The 19,787-nt window shown below is 50.7% G+C and overlaps 9 non-coding genes and 1 pseudogene across 9 annotated transcripts; all 10 read right to left on the reverse strand.

Annotated features, from left to right (window-relative positions):
- Positions 1-873: 873 nt before the first annotated feature.
- LOC124748974 lies at positions 874-992 on the reverse strand. The gene has a single exon (XR_007011742.1). It is a non-coding gene; the product is annotated as a 5S ribosomal RNA (ribosomal RNA).
- A 1,200-nt stretch (positions 993-2,192) lies between these two features.
- LOC124748975 lies at positions 2,193-2,311 on the reverse strand. Its single transcript, XR_007011743.1, has one exon. It is a non-coding gene; the product is annotated as a 5S ribosomal RNA (ribosomal RNA).
- Positions 2,312-3,507: 1,196 nt separating this feature from the next.
- LOC124748976 lies at positions 3,508-3,626 on the reverse strand. Its single transcript, XR_007011744.1, has one exon. It is a non-coding gene; the product is annotated as a 5S ribosomal RNA (ribosomal RNA).
- A 1,206-nt stretch (positions 3,627-4,832) lies between these two features.
- Positions 4,833-4,951, reverse strand: LOC124748977. The gene has a single exon (XR_007011745.1). It is a non-coding gene; the product is annotated as a 5S ribosomal RNA (ribosomal RNA).
- Positions 4,952-6,157: 1,206 nt separating this feature from the next.
- LOC124748978 lies at positions 6,158-6,276 on the reverse strand. Its single transcript, XR_007011746.1, has one exon. It is a non-coding gene; the product is annotated as a 5S ribosomal RNA (ribosomal RNA).
- Positions 6,277-7,482: 1,206 nt separating this feature from the next.
- LOC124748980 lies at positions 7,483-7,601 on the reverse strand. The gene has a single exon (XR_007011747.1). It is a non-coding gene; the product is annotated as a 5S ribosomal RNA (ribosomal RNA).
- A 1,206-nt stretch (positions 7,602-8,807) lies between these two features.
- Positions 8,808-8,926, reverse strand: LOC124748981. The gene has a single exon (XR_007011748.1). It is a non-coding gene; the product is annotated as a 5S ribosomal RNA (ribosomal RNA).
- Positions 8,927-15,972: 7,046 nt separating this feature from the next.
- LOC124748958 lies at positions 15,973-16,090 on the reverse strand (annotated as a pseudogene).
- A 1,206-nt stretch (positions 16,091-17,296) lies between these two features.
- Positions 17,297-17,415, reverse strand: LOC124748982. The gene has a single exon (XR_007011749.1). It is a non-coding gene; the product is annotated as a 5S ribosomal RNA (ribosomal RNA).
- A 1,206-nt stretch (positions 17,416-18,621) lies between these two features.
- On the reverse strand, positions 18,622-18,740 carry LOC124748983. Its single transcript, XR_007011750.1, has one exon. It is a non-coding gene; the product is annotated as a 5S ribosomal RNA (ribosomal RNA).
- Between the last annotated feature and the right edge of the window lie 1,047 nt (positions 18,741-19,787).

Genomic DNA, 19,787 nt, shown 5'->3' on the forward strand with positions numbered 1-19,787 from the left:
CTGGCCCCCCTTCCGTCCCGACTTGTCCCGACTTTGCTCGACTGCCGCTCGGGTCGCGGTCCATTTGACAGCACAAGCACGAGAAACATCTGCGAGACGCCGTGGGCGGCCGTTCGCAGCTAATAGAGCAGCTCTGTGCCGGGGAAAGGTGCGAAAACTAGGACAGAAGACACAGGCGCTTCGCCAAAGCATCCATCTCTTCTAGCGGCGAAAGATAAATTTCTGTTTACAAATTTGCAGTTGTACACCGCTACAAAACAATAAGCCCTGACGTACTTCAGGACGTTTCTGTCCTTTCATACTGTTTTGTTACTTACAGAGACACTTTGGAAACCTTCCTTGGCACTCTCTTCTTCAAACTGAGTTCCTTATTATCGTATCTTACGTTTATTACAACAGTTTTAAATCATTGTGGAAACATGTTTGTGACATCGGAAAGGTAGCATGAAAAGAGGGCTGGCAGGGGCAGCGACAAAAAAGCAAAAAATGAAGTCAGCCAGAACTCCCAGGCTGTCACCGATCTGAGTACTAACGTCGTTGCTTATCTTCGGTGATCGGTCCAGAACAGTTGTGTTTTTTTTTTAATTTATTTATTTTGTTAGTTTTTGGAATTTAGCACTGCTACAAAACAGTAGGCTCTGAGTCATTTCACAAACACATGTGTCGATTCGTAGTGTTTCGTTACTTTCAAGGAGTTCCTAGCACTCCTCCTTCGCGCATTCTTGCTCAAACTGAGTTCATTACTGTAATTTCGTATCTTACGTTTAATACAGTAGTTTAAAATGCCTGTGGAACCATCTTTGTCACACCTGAACGTCAGTATGAAAAGAGGCGTGGCAGGTGTAGCGACGTAAAAAGGAAAAAATGAGATAGAGCCAACAGCACCCGGTGTTCCCAGGCGGTCACCCATCCAAGTACTAACCGGGCCCGATGTTGCTTAACTTCGGTGATCGGACGAGAACCGGTGTATTCAACATGGTATGGCCGTTGGCGTCCTTATACTGTAGCCGCGCCACACAAGAAGCATTCGCCTCTTCTCCCAACACACGCAATCGCCGCTTTCCGTGGCACATTTGACGCACAGCAAGTAGGCGAGACACGCGACACAGCTGCTCGATGCACCGCCTGTCATTCGTTTGGTGCGTGCGGCCTCCGACACTCGCGGGCGACGCATCTTTAGGGCGTGCGCGCGGCCGGGCGCCGGGTGGCTGCGCGGGCTGTGGCAGTGTCCTGCTGGACCGACGGAAGCTTTCTCACCTGCCTGACACGCGCCGCGCTTCCAGATACTTGCGTAATTTGCGCGGTGCATTCTCGCCTGGCCCCCCCTTCCGTCCCGACTTGTCCCGACTTTGCTCGACTGCCGCTCGGGTCGCGGTCCATTTGACAGCACAAGCACGAGAAACATCTGCGAGACGCCGTGGGCGGCCGTTCGCAGCTAATAGAGCAGCTCTGTGCCGGGGAAATGTGCGAAAACTAGGACAGAAGACACAGGCGCTTCGCCAAAGCATCCATCTCTTCTAGCGGCGAAAGATAAATTTCTGTTTACAAATTTGCAGTTGTGCACCGCTACAAAACAATAAGCCCTGACGTATTTCAGGACGTTTCTGTCCTTTCATACTGTTTTGTTACTTACAGAGACACTTTGGAAACCTTCCTTGGCACTCTCTTCTTCAAACTGAGTTCCTTATTATCGTATCTTATGTTTATTACAACAGTTTTAAATCATTGTGGAAACATGTTTGTGACATCGGAAAGGTAGCATGAAAAGAGGGCTCGCAGGGGCAGCGACAAAAAAGCAAAAAATGAAGTCAGCCAGAACTCCCAGGCTGTCACCGATCTGAGTACTAACGTCGTTGCTTATCTTCGGTGATCGGTCCAGAACAGTTGTGTTTTTTTTTTTTTAATTTAATTATTTTGTTAGTTTTTGGAATTTAGCACTGCTACAAAACAGTAGGCTCTGAGTCATTTCAAGAACACATGTGTCGATTCGTAGTGTTTCGTTACTTTCAAGGAGTTCCTAGCACTCCTCCTTCGCGCATTCTTGCTCAAACTGAGTTCATTACTGTAATTTCGTATCTTACGTTTAATACAGTAGTTTAAAATGCCTGTGGAACCATCTTTGTCACACCTGAACGTCAGTATGAAAAGAGGCGTGGCAGGTGTAGCGACGTAAAAAGGAAAAAATGAGATAGAGCCAACAGCACCCGGTGTTCCCAGGCGGTCACCCATCCAAGTACTAACCGGGCCCGATGTTGCTTAACTTCGGTGATCGGACGAGAACCGGTGTATTCAACATGGTATGGCCGTTGGCGTCCTTATACTGTAGCCGCGCCACACAAGAAGCATTCGCCTCTTCTCCCAACACACGCAATCGCCGCTTTCCGTGGCACATTTGACGCACAGCAAGTAGGCGAGACACGCGACACAGCTGCTCGATGCACCGCCTGTCATTCGTTTGGTGCGTGCGGCCTCCGACACTCGCGGGCGACGCATCTTTAGGGCGTGCGCGCGGCCGGGCGCCGGGTGGCTGCGCGGGCTGTGGCAGTGTCCTGCTGGACCGACGGAAGCTTTCTCACCTGCCTGACACGCGCCGCGCTTCCAGATACTTGCGTAATTTGCACGGTGCATTCTCGCCTGGCCCCCCTTCCGTCCCGACTTGTCCCGACTTTGCTCGACTGCCGCTCGGGTCGCGGTCCATTTGACAGCACAAGCACGAGAAACATCTGCGAGACGCCGTGGGCGGCCGTTCGCAGCTAATAGAGCAGCTCTGTGCCGGGGAAAGGTGCGAAAACTAGGACAGAAGACACAGGCGCTTCGCCAAAGCATCCATCTCTTCTAGCGGCGAAAGATAAATTTCTGTTTACAAATTTGCAGTTGTACACCGCTACAAAACAATAAGCCCTGACGTACTTCAGGACGTTTCTGTCCTTTCATACTGTTTTGTTACTTACAGAGACACTTTGGAAACCTTCCTTGGCACTCTCTTCTTCAAACTGAGTTCCTTATTATCGTATCTTACGTTTATTACAACAGTTTTAAATCATTGTGGAAACATGTTTGTGACATCGGAAAGGTAGCATGAAAAGAGGGCTGGCAGGGGCAGCGACAAAAAAGCAAAAAATGAAGTCAGCCAGAACTCCCAGGCTGTCACCGATCTGAGTACTAACGTCGTTGCTTATCTTCGGTGATCGGTCCAGAACAGTTGTGTTTTTTTTTTAATTTATTTATTTTGTTAGTTTTTGGAATTTAGCACTGCTACAAAACAGTAGGCTCTGAGTCATTTCACAAACACATGTGTCGATTCGTAGTGTTTCGTTACTTTCAAGGAGTTCCTAGCACTCTTCTTTCGCGCATTCTTGCTCAATCTGAGTTCATTACTGTAATTTCGTATCTTACGTTTAATACAGTAGTTTAAAATGCCTGTGGAACCATCTTTGTCACACCTGAACGTCAGTATGAAAAGAGGCGTGGCAGGTGTAGCGACGTAAAAAGGAAAAAATGAGATAGAGCCAACAGCACCCGGTGTTCCCAGGCGGTCACCCATCCAAGTACTAACCGGGCCCGATGTTGCTTAACTTCGGTGATCGGACGAGAACCGGTGTATTCAACATGGTATGGCCGTTGGCGTTCTTATACTGTAGCCGCGCCACAGAAGAAGCATTCGCCTCTTCTCCCAACACACGCAATCGCCGCTTTCCGTGGCACATTTGACGCACAGCAAGTAGGCGAGACACGCGACACAGCTGCTCGATGCACCGCCTGTCATTCGTTTGGTGCGTGCGGCCTCCGACACTCGCGGGCGACGCATCTTTAGGGCGTGCGCGCGGCCGGGCGCCGGGTGGCTGCGCGGGCTGTGGCAGTGTCCTGCTGGACCGACGGAAGCTTTCTCACCTGCCTGACACGCGCCGCGCTTCCAGATACTTGCGTAATTTGCGCGGTGCATTCTCGCCTGGCCCCCCTTCCGTCCCGACTTGTCCCGACTTTGCTCGACTGCCGCTCGCTGCCGCTCGGGTCGCGGTCCATTTGACGGCACAAGCACGAGAAACATCTGCGAGACGCCGTGGGCGGCCGTTCGCAGCTAATAGAGCAGCTCTGTGCCGGGGAAAGGTGCGAAAACTAGGACAGAAGACACAGGCGCTTCGCCAAAGCATCCATCTCTTCTAGCGGCGAAAGATAAATTTCTGTTTACAAATTTGCAGTTGTACACCGCTACAAAACAATAAGCCCTGACGTACTTCAGGACGTTTCTGTCCTTTCATACTGTTTTGTTACTTACAGAGACACTTTGGAAACCTTCCTTGGCACTCTCTTCTTCAAACTGAGTTCCTTATTATCGTATCTTACGTTTATTACAACAGTTTTAAATCATTGTGGAAACATGTTTGTGACATCGGAAAGGTAGCATGAAAAGAGGGCTGGCAGGGGCAGCGACAAAAAAGCAAAAAATGAAGTCAGCCAGAACTCCCAGGCTGTCACCGATCTGAGTACTAACGTCGTTGCTTATCTTCGGTGATCGGTCCAGAACAGTTGTGTTTTTTTTTTAATTTATTTATTTTGTTAGTTTTTGGAATTTAGCACTGCTACAAAACAGTAGGCTCTGAGTCATTTCACAAACACATGTGTCGATTCGTAGTGTTTCGTTACTTTCAAGGAGTTCCTAGCACTCTTCTTTCGCGCATTCTTGCTCAATCTGAGTTCATTACTGTAATTTCGTATCTTACGTTTAATACAGTAGTTTAAAATGCCTGTGGAACCATCTTTGTCACACCTGAACGTCAGTATGAAAAGAGGCGTGGCAGGTGTAGCGACGTAAAAAGGAAAAAATGAGATAGAGCCAACAGCACCCGGTGTTCCCAGGCGGTCACCCATCCAAGTACTAACCGGGCCCGATGTTGCTTAACTTCGGTGATCGGACGAGAACCGGTGTATTCAACATGGTATGGCCGTTGGCGTTCTTATACTGTAGCCGCGCCACAGAAGAAGCATTCGCCTCTTCTCCCAACACACGCAATCGCCGCTTTCCGTGGCACATTTGACGCACAGCAAGTAGGCGAGACACGCGACACAGCTGCTCGATGCACCGCCTGTCATTCGTTTGGTGCGTGCGGCCTCCGACACTCGCGGGCGACGCATCTTTAGGGCGTGCGCGCGGCCGGGCGCCGGGTGGCTGCGCGGGCTGTGGCAGTGTCCTGCTGGACCGACGGAAGCTTTCTCACCTGCCTGACACGCGCCGCGCTTCCAGATACTTGCGTAATTTGCGCGGTGCATTCTCGCCTGGCCCCCCTTCCGTCCCGACTTGTCCCGACTTTGCTCGACTGCCGCTCGCTGCCGCTCGGGTCGCGGTCCATTTGACGGCACAAGCACGAGAAACATCTGCGAGACGCCGTGGGCGGCCGTTCGCAGCTAATAGAGCAGCTCTGTGCCGGGGAAAGGTGCGAAAACTAGGACAGAAGACACAGGCGCTTCGCCAAAGCATCCATCTCTTCTAGCGGCGAAAGATAAATTTCTGTTTACAAATTTGCAGTTGTACACCGCTACAAAACAATAAGCCCTGACGTACTTCAGGACGTTTCTGTCCTTTCATACTGTTTTGTTACTTACAGAGACACTTTGGAAACCTTCCTTGGCACTCTCTTCTTCAAACTGAGTTCCTTATTATCGTATCTTACGTTTATTACAACAGTTTTAAATCATTGTGGAAACATGTTTGTGACATCGGAAAGGTAGCATGAAAAGAGGGCTGGCAGGGGCAGCGACAAAAAAGCAAAAAATGAAGTCAGCCAGAACTCCCAGGCTGTCACCGATCTGAGTACTAACGTCGTTGCTTATCTTCGGTGATCGGTCCAGAACAGTTGTGTTTTTTTTTTAATTTATTTATTTTGTTAGTTTTTGGAATTTAGCACTGCTACAAAACAGTAGGCTCTGAGTCATTTCACAAACACATGTGTCGATTCGTAGTGTTTCGTTACTTTCAAGGAGTTCCTAGCACTCTTCTTTCGCGCATTCTTGCTCAATCTGAGTTCATTACTGTAATTTCGTATCTTACGTTTAATACAGTAGTTTAAAATGCCTGTGGAACCATCTTTGTCACACCTGAACGTCAGTATGAAAAGAGGCGTGGCAGGTGTAGCGACGTAAAAAGGAAAAAATGAGATAGAGCCAACAGCACCCGGTGTTCCCAGGCGGTCACCCATCCAAGTACTAACCGGGCCCGATGTTGCTTAACTTCGGTGATCGGACGAGAACCGGTGTATTCAACATGGTATGGCCGTTGGCGTTCTTATACTGTAGCCGCGCCACAGAAGAAGCATTCGCCTCTTCTCCCAACACACGCAATCGCCGCTTTCCGTGGCACATTTGACGCACAGCAAGTAGGCGAGACACGCGACACAGCTGCTCGATGCACCGCCTGTCATTCGTTTGGTGCGTGCGGCCTCCGACACTCGCGGGCGACGCATCTTTAGGGCGTGCGCGCGGCCGGGCGCCGGGTGGCTGCGCGGGCTGTGGCAGTGTCCTGCTGGACCGACGGAAGCTTTCTCACCTGCCTGACACGCGCCGCGCTTCCAGATACTTGCGTAATTTGCGCGGTGCATTCTCGCCTGGCCCCCCTTCCGTCCCGACTTGTCCCGACTTTGCTCGACTGCCGCTCGCTGCCGCTCGGGTCGCGGTCCATTTGACGGCACAAGCACGAGAAACATCTGCGAGACGCCGTGGGCGGCCGTTCGCAGCTAATAGAGCAGCTCTGTGCCGGGGAAAGGTGCGAAAACTAGGACAGAAGACACAGGCGCTTCGCCAAAGCATCCATCTCTTCTAGCGGCGAAAGATAAATTTCTGTTTACAAATTTGCAGTTGTACACCGCTACAAAACAATAAGCCCTGACGTACTTCAGGACGTTTCTGTCCTTTCATACTGTTTTGTTACTTACAGAGACACTTTGGAAACCTTCCTTGGCACTCTCTTCTTCAAACTGAGTTCCTTATTATCGTATCTTACGTTTATTACAACAGTTTTAAATCATTGTGGAAACATGTTTGTGACATCGGAAAGGTAGCATGAAAAGAGGGCTGGCAGGGGCAGCGACAAAAAAGCAAAAAATGAAGTCAGCCAGAACTCCCAGGCTGTCACCGATCTGAGTACTAACGTCGTTGCTTATCTTCGGTGATCGGTCCAGAACAGTTGTGTTTTTTTTTTAATTTATTTATTTTGTTAGTTTTTGGAATTTAGCACTGCTACAAAACAGTAGGCTCTGAGTCATTTCACAAACACATGTGTCGATTCGTAGTGTTTCGTTACTTTCAAGGAGTTCCTAGCACTCTTCTTTCGCGCATTCTTGCTCAATCTGAGTTCATTACTGTAATTTCGTATCTTACGTTTAATACAGTAGTTTAAAATGCCTGTGGAACCATCTTTGTCACACCTGAACGTCAGTATGAAAAGAGGCGTGGCAGGTGTAGCGACGTAAAAAGGAAAAAATGAGATAGAGCCAACAGCACCCGGTGTTCCCAGGCGGTCACCCATCCAAGTACTAACCGGGCCCGATGTTGCTTAACTTCGGTGATCGGACGAGAACCGGTGTATTCAACATGGTATGGCCGTTGGCGTTCTTATACTGTAGCCGCGCCACAGAAGAAGCATTCGCCTCTTCTCCCAACACACGCAATCGCCGCTTTCCGTGGCACATTTGACGCACAGCAAGTAGGCGAGACACGCGACACAGCTGCTCGATGCACCGCCTGTCATTCGTTTGGTGCGTGCGGCCTCCGACACTCGCGGGCGACGCATCTTTAGGGCGTGCGCGCGGCCGGGCGCCGGGTGGCTGCGCGGGCTGTGGCAGTGTCCTGCTGGACCGACGGAAGCTTTCTCACCTGCCTGACACGCGCCGCGCTTCCAGATACTTGCGTAATTTGCGCGGTGCATTCTCGCCTGGCCCCCCTTCCGTCCCGACTTGTCCCGACTTTGCTCGACTGCCGCTCGCTGCCGCTCGGGTCGCGGTCCATTTGACGGCACAAGCACGAGAAACATCTGCGAGACGCCGTGGGCGGCCGTTCGCAGCTAATAGAGCAGCTCTGTGCCGGGGAAAGGTGCGAAAACTAGGACAGAAGACACAGGCGCTTCGCCAAAGCATCCATCTCTTCTAGCGGCGAAAGATAAATTTCTGTTTACAAATTTGCAGTTGTACACCGCTACAAAACAATAAGCCCTGACGTACTTCAGGACGTTTCTGTCCTTTCATACTGTTTTGTTACTTACAGAGACACTTTGGAAACCTTCCTTGGCACTCTCTTCTTCAAACTGAGTTCCTTATTATCGTATCTTACGTTTATTACAACAGTTTTAAATCATTGTGGAAACATGTTTGTGACATCGGAAAGGTAGCATGAAAAGAGGGCTGGCAGGGGCAGCGACAAAAAAGCAAAAAATGAAGTCAGCCAGAACTCCCAGGCTGTCACCGATCTGAGTACTAACGTCGTTGCTTATCTTCGGTGATCGGTCCAGAACAGTTGTGTTTTTTTTTTAATTTATTTATTTTGTTAGTTTTTGGAATTTAGCACTGCTACAAAACAGTAGGCTCTGAGTCATTTCACAAACACATGTGTCGATTCGTAGTGTTTCGTTACTTTCAAGGAGTTCCTAGCACTCTTCTTTCGCGCATTCTTGCTCAATCTGAGTTCATTACTGTAATTTCGTATCTTACGTTTAATACAGTAGTTTAAAATGCCTGTGGAACCATCTTTGTCACACCTGAACGTCAGTATGAAAAGAGGCGTGGCAGGTGTAGCGACGTAAAAAGGAAAAAATGAGATAGAGCCAACAGCACCCGGTGTTCCCAGGCGGTCACCCATCCAAGTACTAACCGGGCCCGATGTTGCTTAACTTCGGTGATCGGACGAGAACCGGTGTATTCAACATGGTATGGCCGTTGGCGTTCTTATACTGTAGCCGCGCCACAGAAGAAGCATTCGCCTCTTCTCCCAACACACGCAATCGCCGCTTTCCGTGGCACATTTGACGCACAGCAAGTAGGCGAGACACGCGACACAGCTGCTCGATGCACCGCCTGTCATTCGTTTGGTGCGTGCGGCCTCCGACACTCGCGGGCGACGCATCTTTAGGGCGTGCGCGCGGCCGGGCGCCGGGTGGCTGCGCGGGCTGTGGCAGTGTCCTGCTGGACCGACGGAAGCTTTCTCACCTGCCTGACACGCGCCGCGCTTCCAGATACTTGCGTAATTTGCGCGGTGCATTCTCGCCTGGCCCCCCTTCCGTCCCGACTTGTCCCGACTTTGCTCGACTGCCGCTCGCTGCCGCTCGGGTCGCGGTCCATTTGACGGCACAAGCACGAGAAACATCTGCGAGACGCCGTGGGCGGCCGTTCGCAGCTAATAGAGCAGCTCTGTGCCGGGGAAAGGTGCGAAAACTAGGACAGAAGACACAGGCGCTTCGCCAAAGCATCCATCTCTTCTAGCGGCGAAAGATAAATTTCTGTTTACAAATTTGCAGTTGTACACCGCTACAAAACAATAAGCCCTGACGTACTTCAGGACGTTTCTGTCCTTTCATACTGTTTTGTTACTTACAGAGACACTTTGGAAACCTTCCTTGGCACTCTCTTCTTCAAACTGAGTTCCTTATTATCGTATCTTACGTTTATTACAACAGTTTTAAATCATTGTGGAAACATGTTTGTGACATCGGAAAGGTAGCATGAAAAGAGGGCTGGCAGGGGCAGCGACAAAAAAGCAAAAAATGAAGTCAGCCAGAACTCCCAGGCTGTCACCGATCTGAGTACTAACGTCGTTGCTTATCTTCGGTGATCGGTCCAGAACAGTTGTGTTTTTTTTTTAATTTATTTATTTTGTTAGTTTTTGGAATTTAGCACTGCTACAAAACAGTAGGCTCTGAGTCATTTCACAAACACATGTGTCGATTCGTAGTGTTTCGTTACTTTCAAGGAGTTCCTAGCACTCTTCTTTCGCGCATTCTTGCTCAATCTGAGTTCATTACTGTAATTTCGTATCTTACGTTTAATACAGTAGTTTAAAATGCCTGTGGAACCATCTTTGTCACACCTGAACGTCAGTATGAAAAGAGGCGTGGCAGGTGTAGCGACGTAAAAAGGAAAAAATGAGATAGAGCCAACAGCACCTTTTTTTTTTTTTTTTTAAACGTAATAAACTTTTATTTACAAAATAACAAATACAGTCATGAGATTCCAAGGTATTTTCAATTTCAGTTAGTTATCGAGTCTTTTTCTTTTCTTTACTGATATGTAACTTTGTTGCAATTGTCTGTTTCATTATATTTTGTGCATTTGCAGGTAATTTACACTGTTGCACTGATTTGTAAGTCAGTGGAGCAAGAATATTTCATTTGTCAGTTTTGTTTGCGTTTTTGTTAAATTTTATGGGTTATTGATTCAAACACTTCTAAGTTCTTTACTTTAGGTCGAGTTTTTGGTCTGGTGCCATTATGTGGCTTGTAGCTATTATTAGAGATGTCTTATTGGCTAAGGCTTACATTTAAGAGACAAAGGACAATGACAAATATGTATGAAAGAATATTATATATATATAGCGAGGTGTCCACGAGATGGTGGTTGAGGGGAAGAGAGCGAGAGAGGGAGAGAGAGAGAAATATAGAGACAGAGAGAGAGAGAGAGAGAGAGAGAGAGAGAGAGAGAGAGAGAGGGCGATACGGAACACATTTGAAACATAATTAAAGAATAATTCTATAAGTGGACAACTAAATTCTAGATAAGTTTAACATGATTAAATATGGATTGAATATAGATGTTTCTTTTGTTAGTCTACTCACATAGTCATCTTCGGCGTAGTGATGTTTCGCACATTTTTAAGAACGCTACCTGGGTATGCCCTATATGTGTAGCCGTAGCACTGCGGACACTGTTGTTGCACTGCACAAATTTTATACCGAACTCACATTTAACACACAACACTTTGGGGGCGTTGGAGGGTCTCTGCATCGGTGACGACGGAGGCGTGGAGGACTAGGGGGGGGCGTGGTGTGGCGGCAGCGGTGTCGGCGGTGTCGGCGGCGTCGGCGGCGCCGGCGGCGGCGGCAGCGGCGGCGGCGACGGCGGCGGCAGCGGCAGCGGCAGCGGCGGCGGCGGCGGCGGCGGCGGCGGCGGAGACGTCGGAGGCGGTCGTGGCGTGTGGGGACGGAGGGCGTCCTTGAAGGCGGCGTCCAGCGCTATCTGAAGGTAGTTCTGGAACGTCTGCCTGTAGTTGTTTTTCCGCTTGGCTCGCTTGTGTTCCTCCCAGAGATCGGTGAGGAACTGCACTCCGTCCGTTTGTTTTTTTGCGATTATGGCGTGCGCTGTCATCGCGAACGTCCACATGGTCGCGACGCGTTTGGGACGTGGGAAACATTTTGCAGCCGGGATCGTGAGGGCTGTGGCTTCTATAGTTCGGTGATCCGCCCTGTTCATGAGCGCCACCATTTTCCTGCATGTCTCCCATATCGCCTGACTTGTCGGACATGTGAAGCGGTGTTCCACGGTGTCGATCTCGTTGCACACTTCGCAGTGTGGCGACTCACGCATGCCGATGCGCGCTAGGCGCTCGTTCGTCGGTATCTTGTTGTGTACGACTTTGTACCACGTGTCTCTAGCTTCCGGGGGTATGGCTTTCTCAGAGAGATTCTTCCAGACTTGTGGCCAGTCGTGGTCTGGAAGATTCGTCTCTGTTCTGCTTCTTCCTTGTTTGCCTCTCAGTGCACGATAGATTTTCGCTGCAGTTCTCATCTCTTTCACTGCTAGCGTGGATGAGATGTAGCTACTGTCCATTACTATCTGCTTCAAGTAGCGCATCTTGTAGGGTATTCTACTGACATCTACCGGCGCTTCCCCGGAATCGGGTCTGTGTTCTTTTAGTAGAGACGACGTGGTACAGTCTACACTTCTGTCCTCCATTTGTAGAGCTCGGTGGAGCAACAGTGCCGCGCATTTTCTCGTGACATCTATCAGGCCCAGCCCCCCTTCTTCTCTAGGGAGGGTGCTGGTGGCTTGCGACACTTTGAGAATTTCCCGCCTCCACAGCAGGTAGTATACAGCGCTTCCTATAGACTTCCCTATTTCTGTTGGTACGTTCATGACTTGTGCCATGTACCAAGCCTTCGCCAGGATCGTTTCGTTGATCAGCTGTGCTTTCTGATCCAACGTCAGGTTTCTGTTGGCGTGTGTCCTGACGAGTCCTCTCGTGGTGTTCAGGATGTTCCGCCAGTTCTCTGCGGCCATTTTGAGTGGGCAGGCCTGCAGCTGAACACCTAGAACTTTATATGTGTCGGTCACCTGGTACCATGGTCTGGCCTCTCTCAGTTTCCCGTTCCCTATCGGGACGAGCACGGTTTTTTTGGGGTTGGTTTTCGCCCCAGATGCCTTCCCAAAAGACTCTATTATTGGGAGGACTTTGTCGATGTCCTCTTTACCGTCCACGAAAATGCTCAAGTCATCGGCATATGCCATACATGTCACGTTTATATCGTTCAGCTTGTAGCCGTTGACGGTGGCAGCGAGTTTCCTGAGGACTGGGTCGAGGGCTACTGTGAATAGTGCCATCGACAGTGGGCACCCTTGCCTCACAGATTTCCCCAGTTTTATCGGCGTAGATGTCCAGCCGTTTACAGTAACTCTTGACGTGGCATTTGTTAACATGTTTTTGATGACTTGAGCGAATTCGGAGCCAAAACCCAGTCTTGCCAAGGTCTTCAGCAGGTACCGGTGACCGATCCTGTCGAAGGCCTTTTGGAAGTCTACAGAGATGATCGCTGCAGTCGCTCTGTTGGATGCGGCGTGGGCTATAACGTCTCTGTACGTGCAGACGGCGTCGAAAATGTTTCTGCCTAACACTGCACATGTCTGCCATGGGCTGATTGCTTTTTTGAGAGCGAGCTTCATATATTCCGCGACGCATTTCGCTACGAGCTTGTAGTCCGCATTTAGGAGGGTAATTGGGCGGAAGTCTGTTAACGTTTTTGGCGCCTTATTTTTCGGTACCAAAGTGATGGTCCCTTCCAGGAACGGAGGTGGTATCTCCTTCCCGTCCAGAATTTCGTTCACAATTTCTGTTATTATTCCACCTACTTTGTCCCAGCAGGTGGCGTAGAATTCTGACGGTAATCCGTCCGCTCCTGGGGCTTTGCCGTTGGCGCAGGTTTTGAGGACGGCTCTCACTTCATCCTCTGACACAGCTTCCGTCAGCAAAGCGCGATCGGTGTCGTTCAGCCGTCTGCGCGTTCCTTGTAGTAGTTTTGCTGTTTCTGCGTCATCTGGTTCCTCTGCCTTGAAGAGATCAGAGAAGTGGTCTTCTACGTGACGCATCATGTCCCTCCTAGTTGTTATTTTGCGGCCAGCTGCGTCGCTAAGCTCTCTTACAGCTCTGTTTTGTGCCCTCTCCCTCTCTCTATGCAGGTGGTGCAGTGTGGCAGGTTCGTCTTCAGTGGCGCCGTGTGTCTGACTGCGGACGACGACGCCTTTCATCTGTTGACGCCTGATATTCAGTAGTCGCGCCTTTATTCCTCTCACTCGCGTGAGAAGCAGGTCGTCGTCTGGAGGACAGTTGAGCGCGTCCTTCAGACACTGCGTGTAAAAGTCTGCCGTGCTCTTCCTCCAGAAAGCCTTTTCCGCACTGTGCCTTATCAGCGTCTTCCTTATGTGTGGTTTTCCAGATGCGACCCACCATTGTGTGGTGGACGGATATTGTCGTCGCGTCTGTAAACTTTCTTCTAGTGTGAGCGCTATCTCCTGCTGTAGTTTGGCGTCACTTAGATGTTCCGTGTTAAGTTTCCACGCTGATCTTCCTCCTGATATTTTATTCGTTGGCAGCTGGAGCTTGCAAATGTAGGCACAGTGGTCGGAGAAGATCACAGGGCAGACTTCCACACGTGACACAGAGGTGGCCAACTCTCTGGTCACATAAATCCTGTCAAGCCTGCTTCTTCCGCGGTTGTGGAAGTACGTGAATTCCGTTGTGTTGGGATATAATAGACGCCAAGAATCACGTAGATTCAGTTTTCTTAGCAGTTCCTGCAGCTCCATGCACAGATTAGGTACCGGGACTTGATCTTCTGGAGCAGACACGCAGTTGAAATCGCCTCCCAGCACAACATTGCTGTTGTTGCGTGGAAGGAGTGCACAAATATCTTCATTGAAGAACTGGCTTCTGGCCCTCTTGTTTTCTGTGCCTGACGGCGCATAGATGTTGACAAAGTACGTCCCAGCTATTTTGATTGCTATTCCACGGCCGTCAGTCAGGGTCTTGATGTCCTCTGTGTCGATACCATTCCTCACCATTACAGCAGTGCCAGTTCTCGTTTCTGCGTCAATGTTCGTGAAGACGTCGAATCCCGGTACTTGTTCCAAGTCCGTGGTGACGACTTCTTGTAATATCGCTACATCGGCAGCTCGGTGCTGCAGGAACTCCGTGAGGGCGTCTATCTTCACAACCGAATTCATTTTATTGACATTGCACGTGATGACGTTATAGCCAGAGCGTTCCTGCATTTAAGCGCTATGTGGAGGCGGGGGTTGAACTTGCTGTGGGCGGTCCGGCCGTAGGACTAGGTCCTCCGGTTCGGTGGTTTGTTTTCGCGCGTTTTCGGGCGAGATGTCCGACGCTTCCCCGTCGGAGGTCTCCATCCTCTCGTCGTTTGAGCTGCTGCTGCGGCTTCGCCGCCTGTTACGCCGCCTTTTGGCTTTGGACGCCGGTTGCGGCTGCTCGTTAGACTCCTTCGGTTCTTCGTCGGACTCCTTCAAGATGCGGGCGAGTTTGGTCACCTGCTTCTTGATGGCGATCTCGCGCGCCTCGGTGTACGAGGTGGGCGTGGACTCTGCGCTGGGCCCGGCCAGCTGGCTGCCGTGAATGACAGCCTCAGCTGACGGCTGGGCGGGCGCGGCGGCGCGCGTGACCTTCACCCGCCGGACGGCGGGGGAGGGGGCGGCCGCCGGCTCGGCCTCCATTGTGGTCTCGTTGTCCGAGTCGGAGCTCAGGTGCCGCTTCTCCCCTGCGCTGACCGCGGCGGCCGCCGCTGGGGCCGGTGTTGCCGGCTGGGCGGCCTCGGCTGGCGCGGCAGCCACCGCTGCTACAGCTACGGCAGGCTCGTCGTTGGCGCGCGGGCTCTGGCCCGACAAAATTCCGGCGTAACTTGCCGCCTGCTCCGCTGCGTTGTCCGCGTTTTCGCGCGGCAGCTGAGCCACCCTCTTATTTTTGGGGCAGCTGCTCCTCATGTGTTCGGTCGAACTGCAGATGGAGCACGTCGGTGGTTGTCCGCTATATTGGACAACACCTCTGTGTCCTCCTATTACAATAAACGACGGCACGTGTTTTCGTAGGACCATCCTGACGGACCTAACACCAGAGTCCACTTTATACCGGTGCCCGGTACCCCAGAAGTCTCTCGTTACAGAGAGAACCTCACCGTACAGCTTGAAGTAACGTGCAACTTCCTCATTTGGCACCTCGAAGGGAAGGTTATACACCTTTATGTTCCTCACGCCGTGTCCGGCGTACGTTATTTTTACATCGCTGACGCGGCCATCTCTGTGTTTAAATTTTCTCACACCACCGCTTACGTTTACAAGCGTCTCGCATCTCACGTCCGTTTTCAATTTCAGAAAGAGGCTAAGCAGCGTGAAATCTAGCTGCAACCCCTCTAATTCGTCCTCCTGAATTTTAAGTTCGTGAAACATCCACTCCTCTATATCGAAGGAGGACGGCCGTTCGTGTTCACGATCAAACGCGCACTGAATCGTCGTACTTGAGCGATTAAACGTTGTCATTTTTTCCGTGGAGCACTCACCAAATCGTTGAAACACGAAACACGATCGCCTACGGCGAGACGGCTACGGCTGGCGCGGCGCGGGAGCCGGCAGGCGGCGGGCGCGGGCGTGGCGCGGTGGGATGCCGGGCAGGGACGGCTCGGCGGCCGGTAATCCTCGACTACCTGGGACGCACAATAGCGAGCGGCACACGTGTTGCCAGGCGGGCAGCCAGCCAAGTACTAACCGGGCCCGATGTTGCTTAACTTCGGTGATCGGACGAGAACCGGTGTATTCAACATGGTATGGCCGTTGGCGTTCTTATACTGTAGCCGCGCCACAGAAGAAGCATTCGCCTCTTCTCCCAACACACGCAATCGCCGCTTTCCGTGGCACATTTGACGCACAGCAAGTAGGCGAGACACGCGACACAGCTGCTCGATGCACCGCCTGTCATTCGTTTGGTGCGTGCGGCCTCCGACACTCGCGGGCGACGCATCTTTAGGGCGTGCGCGCGGCCGGGCGCCGGGTGGCTGCGCGGGCTGTGGCAGTGTCCTGCTGGACCGACGGAAGCTTTCTCACCTGCCTGACACGCGCCGCGCTTCCAGATACTTGCGTAATTTGCGCGGTGCATTCTCGCCTGGCCCCCCTTCCGTCCCGACTTGTCCCGACTTTGCTCGACTGCCGCTCGCTGCCGCTCGGGTCGCGGTCCATTTGACGGCACAAGCACGAGAAACATCTGCGAGACGCCGTGGGCGGCCGTTCGCAGCTAATAGAGCAGCTCTGTGCCGGGGAAAGGTGCGAAAACTAGGACAGAAGACACAGGCGCTTCGCCAAAGCATCCATCTCTTCTAGCGGCGAAAGATAAATTTCTGTTTACAAATTTGCAGTTGTACACCGCTACAAAACAATAAGCCCTGACGTACTTCAGGACGTTTCTGTCCTTTCATACTGTTTTGTTACTTACAGAGACACTTTGGAAACCTTCCTTGGCACTCTCTTCTTCAAACTGAGTTCCTTATTATCGTATCTTACGTTTATTACAACAGTTTTAAATCATTGTGGAAACATGTTTGTGACATCGGAAAGGTAGCATGAAAAGAGGGCTGGCAGGGGCAGCGACAAAAAAGCAAAAAATGAAGTCAGCCAGAACTCCCAGGCTGTCACCGATCTGAGTACTAACGTCGTTGCTTATCTTCGGTGATCGGTCCAGAACAGTTGTGTTTTTTTTTTAATTTATTTATTTTGTTAGTTTTTGGAATTTAGCACTGCTACAAAACAGTAGGCTCTGAGTCATTTCACAAACACATGTGTCGATTCGTAGTGTTTCGTTACTTTCAAGGAGTTCCTAGCACTCTTCTTTCGCGCATTCTTGCTCAATCTGAGTTCATTACTGTAATTTCGTATCTTACGTTTAATACAGTAGTTTAAAATGCCTGTGGAACCATCTTTGTCACACCTGAACGTCAGTATGAAAAGAGGCGTGGCAGGTGTAGCGACGTAAAAAGGAAAAAATGAGATAGAGCCAACAGCACCCGGTGTTCCCAGGCGGTCACCCATCCAAGTACTAACCGGGCCCGATGTTGCTTAACTTCGGTGATCGGACGAGAACCGGTGTATTCAACATGGTATGGCCGTTGGCGTTCTTATACTGTAGCCGCGCCACAGAAGAAGCATTCGCCTCTTCTCCCAACACACGCAATCGCCGCTTTCCGTGGCACATTTGACGCACAGCAAGTAGGCGAGACACGCGACACAGCTGCTCGATGCACCGCCTGTCATTCGTTTGGTGCGTGCGGCCTCCGACACTCGCGGGCGACGCATCTTTAGGGCGTGCGCGCGGCCGGGCGCCGGGTGGCTGCGCGGGCTGTGGCAGTGTCCTGCTGGACCGACGGAAGCTTTCTCACCTGCCTGACACGCGCCGCGCTTCCAGATACTTGCGTAATTTGCGCGGTGCATTCTCGCCTGGCCCCCCTTCCGTCCCGACTTGTCCCGACTTTGCTCGACTGCCGCTCGCTGCCGCTCGGGTCGCGGTCCATTTGACGGCACAAGCACGAGAAACATCTGCGAGACGCCGTGGGCGGCCGTTCGCAGCTAATAGAGCAGCTCTGTGCCGGGGAAAGGTGCGAAAACTAGGACAGAAGACACAGGCGCTTCGCCAAAGCATCCATCTCTTCTAGCGGCGAAAGATAAATTTCTGTTTACAAATTTGCAGTTGTACACCGCTACAAAACAATAAGCCCTGACGTACTTCAGGACGTTTCTGTCCTTTCATACTGTTTTGTTACTTACAGAGACACTTTGGAAACCTTCCTTGGCACTCTCTTCTTCAAACTGAGTTCCTTATTATCGTATCTTACGTTTATTACAACAGTTTTAAATCATTGTGGAAACATGTTTGTGACATCGGAAAGGTAGCATGAAAAGAGGGCTGGCAGGGGCAGCGACAAAAAAGCAAAAAATGAAGTCAGCCAGAACTCCCAGGCTGTCACCGATCTGAGTACTAACGTCGTTGCTTATCTTCGGTGATCGGTCCAGAACAGTTGTGTTTTTTTTTTAATTTATTTATTTTGTTAGTTTTTGGAATTTAGCACTGCTACAAAACAGTAGGCTCTGAGTCATTTCACAAACACATGTGTCGATTCGTAGTGTTTCGTTACTTTCAAGGAGTTCCTAGCACTCTTCTTTCGCGCATTCTTGCTCAATCTGAGTTCATTACTGTAATTTCGTATCTTACGTTTAATACAGTAGTTTAAAATGCCTGTGGAACCATCTTTGTCACACCTGAACGTCAGTATGAAAAGAGGCGTGGCAGGTGTAGCGACGTAAAAAGGAAAAAATGAGATAGAGCCAACAGCACCCGGTGTTCCCAGGCGGTCACCCATCCAAGTACTAACCGGGCCCGATGTTGCTTAACTTCGGTGATCGGACGAGAACCGGTGTATTCAACATGGTATGGCCGTTGGCGTTCTTATACTGTAGCCGCGCCACAGAAGAAGCATTCGCCTCTTCTCCCAACACACGCAATCGCCGCTTTCCGTGGCACATTTGACGCACAGCAAGTAGGCGAGACACGCGACACAGCTGCTCGATGCACCGCCTGTCATTCGTTTGGTGCGTGCGGCCTCCGACACTCGCGGGCGACGCATCTTTAGGGCGTGCGCGCGGCCGGGCGCCGGGTGGCTGCGCGGGCTGTGGCAGTGTCCTGCTGGACCGACGGAAGCTTTCTCACCTGCCTGACACGCGCCGCGCTTCCAGATACTTGCGTAATTTGCGCGGTGCATTCTCGCCTGGCCCCCCTTCCGTCCCGACTTGTCCCGACTTTGCTCGACTGCCGCTCGCTGCCGCTCGGGTCGCGGTCCATTTGACGGCACAAGCACGAGAAACATCTGCGAGACGCCGTGGGCGGCCGTTCGCAGCTAATAGAGCAGCTCTGTGCCGGGGAAAGGTGCGAAAACTAGGACAGAAGACACAGGCGCTTCGCCAAAGCATCCATCTCTTCTAGCGGCGAAAGATAAATTTCTGTTTACAAATTTGCAGTTGTACACCGCTACAAAACAATAAGCCCTGACGTACTTCAGGACGTTTCTGTCCTTTCATACTGTTTTGTTACTTACAGAGACACTTTGGAAACCTTCCTTGGCACTCTCTTCTTCAAACTGAGTTCCTTATTATCGTATCTTACGTTTATTACAACAGTTTTAAATCATTGTGGAAACATGTTTGTGACATCGGAAAGGTAGCATGAAAAGAGGGCTGGCAGGGGCAGCGACAAAAAAGCAAAAAATGAAGTCAGCCAGAACTCCCAGGCTGTCACCGATCTGAGTACTAACGTCGTTGCTTATCTTCGGTGATCGGTCCAGAACAGTTGTGTTTTTTTTTTAATTTATTTATTTTGTTAGTTTTTGGAATTTAGCACTGCTACAAAACAGTAGGCTCTGAGTCATTTCACAAACACATGTGTCGATTCGTAGTGTTTCGTTACTTTCAAGGAGTTCCTAGCACTCTTCTTTC

This window comes from Schistocerca piceifrons, unplaced genomic scaffold (genome assembly GCF_021461385.2).
Source record: "Schistocerca piceifrons isolate TAMUIC-IGC-003096 unplaced genomic scaffold, iqSchPice1.1 HiC_scaffold_424, whole genome shotgun sequence".
NCBI lineage: Eukaryota > Metazoa > Arthropoda > Insecta > Orthoptera > Acrididae > Schistocerca > Schistocerca piceifrons.